The 6,000-nt window shown below is 47.6% G+C and overlaps 1 protein-coding gene across 1 annotated transcript in view; it reads left to right on the top strand.

The window, feature by feature from the left end:
- Window positions 1-1,067: 1,067 nt before the first annotated feature.
- The window catches only part of LOC308225134 (uncharacterized protein), a 41,072-nt gene continuing 36,139 nt past the window's right edge, over window positions 1,068-6,000 (top strand). Inside the window, exon 1 of the mRNA XM_080625651.1 lies at window positions 1,068-1,132. The gene's annotated coding sequence lies outside the window, so the exon portion shown is untranslated. The remainder of the gene's footprint in view (window positions 1,133-6,000) is intronic.

The following is a 6,000-nucleotide window of genomic DNA, read 5'->3' as shown; positions in this document are numbered from 1 at the left end:
AGTTATAAAGTGAGGCATGAGGTGCGAACTAAACAGCCTTTGTACCCTTTAATCATCTGCATAGGAGAGGAATTAGTGCTGGGCTAAAAGCAGTGTATGATGATTCTGAATGCTCGGCTCTTTCAGAAGGTCTTGGGTAAAGCATGAACAGAGCAGTCCTGTGCTGAGTGGATAAACAGCAAGAGCAAGCCAGGGTTTATTGCTTTGAGGTGTGGGTTTTGGTTAGTGGTGGTTGCTGTGTTTTTACTCAGTTGGGTTTTTTTCCCTGCCCCTTTTGCTGTCAGAAGCCTCAGGGTTAAACTTCTCCTGTTTTATTCCAGCTGAAGTGAATTTCACAGTCTTGTACACCAATAGACCCTATTTGGCACACTGCAAAACCCCTCAGTGTGTTGTGCCCAGGAATTTGGCAGACTTCTGCATGAATATACCTGACCTGATGCAGTGCTGGTCCAGCAAGGGGGGGCTGCTGGGGCTGGGAAAGTGAAATATCCCGTAGGACAGGAAGGGGGTGCTTTGAGTGAATGTGTAGGATCATAGGAAAAGCAAATATATGGGCCATAAGTACTGTTATTTCCAAAGGCACACAAAAATCTCCCCTGTATTCATTCTGGCACAAGGATTTGGGTGCTCAGTCTCTGGGCCATCAGCACAGGATGTGTTTCAGAGGGTGGTATAAAATAGCCCTTCCTAAGCAACAAGGTTATTTTGAAGTAACTTAAAAATGGACATTCCCTGAATCCCAGCTGCCTTCTGCAAATCAGACATTCCTGATTGGCTCCGTACACTTGTGATGACCGTGGCTTCTGTCCTTTAGGAACTGATTCAAATGAAACCTCCAGCAGCGAAGCACAGCCTGCTTGTTTGTGAATATCAGGTGAGGCAGTTTTGCTCAGGGCATAGGAAGTGCTGAAATTGTCACATCTTGTGAAATAGTTTAACTAAAGAATCCAAAGTATGGCAAAGCTCAAACCGTAACGTGGTTCTTTTGCAACAGAATCATCTGGAATTAAAGGCCTGTTTCTTATAGAGGAAATGTTAGGTTTTTCTCCTATCTTTGCAGTGGGACACTTCAACCCAAGGGAAGGTATCTCAAGGCGAGATGTTGACTTCAGCACGGCATCACTATTCTAAGGTAAAAAGTTAATAACCAAATTTGAAGTGTTGGCCTGGAAGCAAATTGCAGTGGTGGGAAATAGGCATGAGAAGCGATAGATAAGCTCAGAAACCCTTGTCTTTCTGCTGATTTAGCTTTTAGAGGCTGGCATTTGTGAATGCAGCCCATTGAATAGCAGCGCTGTAGAGTATTGGTCTGTAACAGAGATGTGGGATCAAGTTGTGGGTGACTGGCAGAACCTGTCCAATTTTTCCCAGATACACAAAATCAGGTCTCCTCCTATTCTTCCCCTTTGACAGCAAGAATTATGGATGAAGGTGCCAGCCTCAGCTTTAAATGTCCTGTTGCATGTTGTTTTGTAGGATATTCATGCAAGTGGAAAACGCTTTGGTTTGTGGAGCATTCAGAGGGCTAAGCAGTGAATTTGGACATAAATTCACTTTACCTTTCATAGATGGGCAGAATCCTTTCAGTCACTTCTAAAGCTGGCAGCCAGAAGGGAGTCCCCAAAGCTGGTATTGCTACTGAATTTGTAAGGGCAAACTGCAACCCCAGGGGAGGAGGAGAGAACCATTTAAAACCATTTAAAACTGAGGCCCTCGGTGCCATGGGTTAGTGGTGGCCTTGGCAGTGCTGGGGAGCGGTTGGACTGGATGAGCTTGAATCAACCTGGTTGATTCTGTGATTGTGTGAAGAGTTTAAAGAAAAGAAAAAAGGAGAAAAACCCACCGGGGAAAGCTGCTTTGCTGGGGACAGTAGTTTAAAAACCAACCAAACAACCTCCAAGGCCCCAAACTAAGCCCTTTTTGTAAGAAACAGCTCGGAAGCAGTGCTCTCTTCTCCTTGACCCCACAGTGGAAAAGGGTCTGGTTCTGGAAGCTGGCAATGCAGAAGGGGGAGAGGGGGAAGAAAACAACCAACACCAACACGTGCACAGTCAGTGGGGTTTAAAATCCTCCTTCACTGTGGTTTTAGCAGCAGAGATGTTGGTGACCATGGAGGGAGGAGAGCTTTCCTACAGTCTCTGACCCAGCATCCCTCCCGTGTGGGACCCATCCTGCTCCCTTTCACAGGCCCTTTGACAATTGCACCTTTCCACGAGGGGTTTCCAGGCGTTGCTCAATCTGTAACCTTTGTGTGCTTCCTGCAGAGCAAGCTCTTAAATTGTACTTTATCAAAAAGGCCCAGAAATTTGATAGGGGAGATGAGAAGATGGGCACGATCAGGGAGGATAATACCGAGGAACCGTCACTTCCCTGGCTCTAGCTTTGTTGGCCCTCCTGCTTTCTGAGATAAAGACACAGCAGCTGGCCTGGTGCTATATCAAAAGGCCGATTTGACTGCTTGATTATATATGAAATATAGATTTAAAGCTTAACTTATGTTCCCAAAAGCAAATCAGTCGCAGGAGAAAACCTGACACGTTTGTTATGATCACTAAAGAGCTTTGCTGGGCTTGTTGATGCTCATAGTAGCTGGAGGGGCTTTTAAAAGCTGTTTGGATCCAGTTCACTAAAATCTTACCTGTTTGGTATTTATTTATATATTTATTTATAACATGGTAGGGTGGGAATAGTTTTCTCTCTGCTTCCTGCTTTACTTCTACCCCTGAGCTTCAGGATCTGCCTCTAAAGGAGTCAAATCTTCTTTGACCTGTCAGAGAGGGAAAGAGGCAGAAAAACTCCCAGAGGTCCCATCTGGAAAGGCTGTGATTTAGCCAAGTGCTTAAGTTCTTCTGAAGACGACCTTCTTCAGCTCCTTGGGTAGATGCCTTGCTGGATCTGCTGCTTTAGGCTTTGTTCCTGGAAAGCAGAGTATGTGAGACCTAAAGTAAAGCTGCTCTAATGTGGCTGAATGTTATTGGTACCCACATGAGCTCTCAGAGAACAACTTGAGGCATCTCTGTGGGTGCTGTAGGAAGAGAGGCTGCGGCTACCCCATCCCTGGCAGTGTTCAAGGCCAGGCTGGATGGTGCTTGGAGCAACCTGCTCTAGTGAAAGGTATCCCTGCCTGTGACAGGGATTGGAACTGAATGAGCTTTAAGGTCCTTTCAACCCAAACCAGTCTGTGATGAAAGCACAGTTCAGGGGCTGTGGACCTTTGCCATATCCACTGCCCCTCGCTGTGTGTTTGCCAGCTCGCACCATCCTGCCTCTGGGGCTTGTCTTGTCACGGATGACACACACATGCTCGCACAAAGAGAACCCTGGCAATCTCTTTCTGCAAAAGCCTCGCTGCTTCCAGGGGGAAGGAGTGCAAAGTAATTTGATGCCTTCATTATCTTCATAACATGAACCAATTTGTCAGCAAACTACTGTGCGGCCTGATTCCCGATTGCGGAGAAAACCAGGCTGGGAGAGAGGACGATTATTTGCACCTAGTTTGAGCATTGTTCTTTTTCAGAGGGGTATAAATACACTGTGTAGAGCTGCCTCATTAGAAACTTATCCGTTTGTATTTATGGTTTAATTAAATAACTGCAGGGGAAGACTTGGGTTTCTAATCACAAGAACAATAACGGGTTTGCCCTCCTTACGGTGGCTTGTCTGAGGAAGGCTTTGTAGGCACAAGTGCATTTAACCTGTCAGCTCCCAGCCCTTGATGGGAGGAAGAAGGTAAAATCTTTAGGCAGCATTGTACAGATGGGGGACCTGGTTACCAGTTATCCTGGTTACTGAATTCTTGTGTGAACACTTGGTTTTCCACCTGAGAAGCGGAAAGGGTGATGTGAGTCATGACAACTCTTTGCTTCTAAAGAGAGAATCCCCTAACAGAGCCTTTTAAGAGCCACTTTCACCTCCCTTCTTGTTTTATTACAAATTCCAGGCTTAGACCAGCTTTCCAGTCACCCTGAGTCTTGTTTTGGGTTATTTTGTTGCAGATATGGGAGAGGTTTGCTTGTCATGGCTTTGATTTTAACCTAGAGGGGAAGGATGCAGTGGACTGGGTATGATTCCTCTGGATGAGCCCCTGCACAGTGTCCTGGGGGGGAACCCCTATGGGGCAGGGGCTGCCTGCTGGGCTAAGTGTAGGGCAGATGGGAGGTGGGTTGCAACCCACCAGCAAAGCTGCAGCTAAGGTGGGTAACCCTCTGCCTGTCTCTGAAGATGATCCCTAGTGTGGTGTTAACGTTCTGTTCTGGTGTTGTCTTCAGACATAGCAAACCCTGTAGGATTCTTACCACCCCATGTTTCCCATAATAACAAGTCCACAAAAGATTTGCTTTGAGTTTTTGATGGGGGAGAGTCTATGTCATGGCTTTGAGCGGAGGCAAGCATAAAGGCAGGCTTTCTGTGTCTGCCCACTCCTTCACCTCTTGCGTTATCTCACCTCTGTGATCTTGAGCTGGGACAGAGCACAGAAGGGTGGGTGAGATCTTCAGACATCCATCGTCAGGCAGTGCTTTGACTTTAAGGCTGAATTTTCCCTCTGAAAAGTTGGGGGTAAACTTAAAGGAGCTGCCTGTTGCTTGGAGAATAGAGAGGAGGAGCTCTTTGACATGGTATTTTGTTATTTCTAATCCCTATGGTAGCTGCTGGTTTTATTTTTTACTCTCTTCCATGTTTAATGTGGTCCCTTAAATTGCCTAAGCCCCTCTTTCTTTAACTCAGTTAAATCAGATTCCCCATACCCTGAAATATAAAATACATGGAGGTTTTCTCTAAAGCATCGTTTATGCAAATAATTCCCTCTCTGCATTCCTGTGCTAGAGTCAAGCACTGCATATCTGATTGGGCTCTTAATGACTTTTGGGAATCATTTAAATATCTAGCTGACTAGCCCAGTTAATAATCAAAGCCGCAGCTCCTTGAAGCAGGAATGACTCATGGAGGAAGAAGAAAGCTTCTGGTGATTTCTCAGCCTCCTCCTGCCCATCACCGCAGTGCAGCTCCGAAGGGCACGGCGCTATCAGATGTTCCCAGGCAAGGTGCACCCTTTCTCTGCTGCTCCCCGCACACGTTCAGGTGCTGCAGGCTGCCAGCTCGGCTCCTGAACATCTGCTGCCTGCACATCCCGCTGCCGGGAGCTCGCTGGAGCTTGGAAACGAAGCGGATCAGGGGCAAATTTGGTGTTTGAATTGCAGATGTTTCAGGGGGGTGATGGGGTGGGGGGTGAAATAACCCTCACGTTTTGCACTGGGGATAGAACCGGTGCTGGCGGCGCTATCTGTGAATGGATCAGGAAACAGTGAGCACTGGGATTTGCCTCTGGAATTGCTGATCTAATTCACTGTGTCCTTTCCCAAATGACTGCTACTCTACCTGTTGGAGTGAGTCCGGAGGAGGCTACAAAGATGCTGCGAGGGCTGGGGCAGCTCTGCTCTGGAGCCAGGCTGAGAGAGCTGGGCTGGGGCAGCCTGGACAAGAGAAGGCTCCTGAAGGGGAGACCTTAGAGCAGCTCCAGTGCCTAAAGGGGCTGCAGGAAACCTGGAGAGGGGCTTGGGACAAGGGCCTGTAGGGACAGGCCAAGGGGAATGGCTTTAACCTGCCAGAGGGGAGACTGAGATGAGCTCTTAGGCAGAAGCTCTTTCCTGTGAGGGTGCTGAGGCACTGGCCCAGGGTGCCCAGAGAAGCTGTGGCTGCCCCATCCCTGGGTTACTGTCACATGCTGTTCCTGCTGGCTGTGCTGCAGCCAGACAGATCTCTTCTTTAGTGATGGGAAAACAGTAATTAGGGTATGTTTCCCCTTCTCTTGCACCCCGGGGTTGCTCTTCTGAGCACTAGCATGATGTTAGGACTACCTTTGGCATCTCTGTGTTCTCTTTTGTGTCCTGAATGGCAGTATTCACTGACACATGCTGCTTCTCTGATTTATGAATCAAGATATATTTCACCAGAGAGAATGAGTGCCCAGGGGAGGAGAGCAGGGCTTTGATCTCACTGTGC

The sequence above is a fragment of the Psittacula echo genome (genome assembly GCF_963264785.1).
Source record: "Psittacula echo genome assembly, chromosome: 9".
Classification (NCBI taxonomy): domain Eukaryota; kingdom Metazoa; phylum Chordata; class Aves; order Psittaciformes; family Psittacidae; genus Psittacula; species Psittacula echo.
Note: the sequence above shows the minus strand (reverse complement) of the source record. Positions and strands in the feature narration are given on the sequence as shown.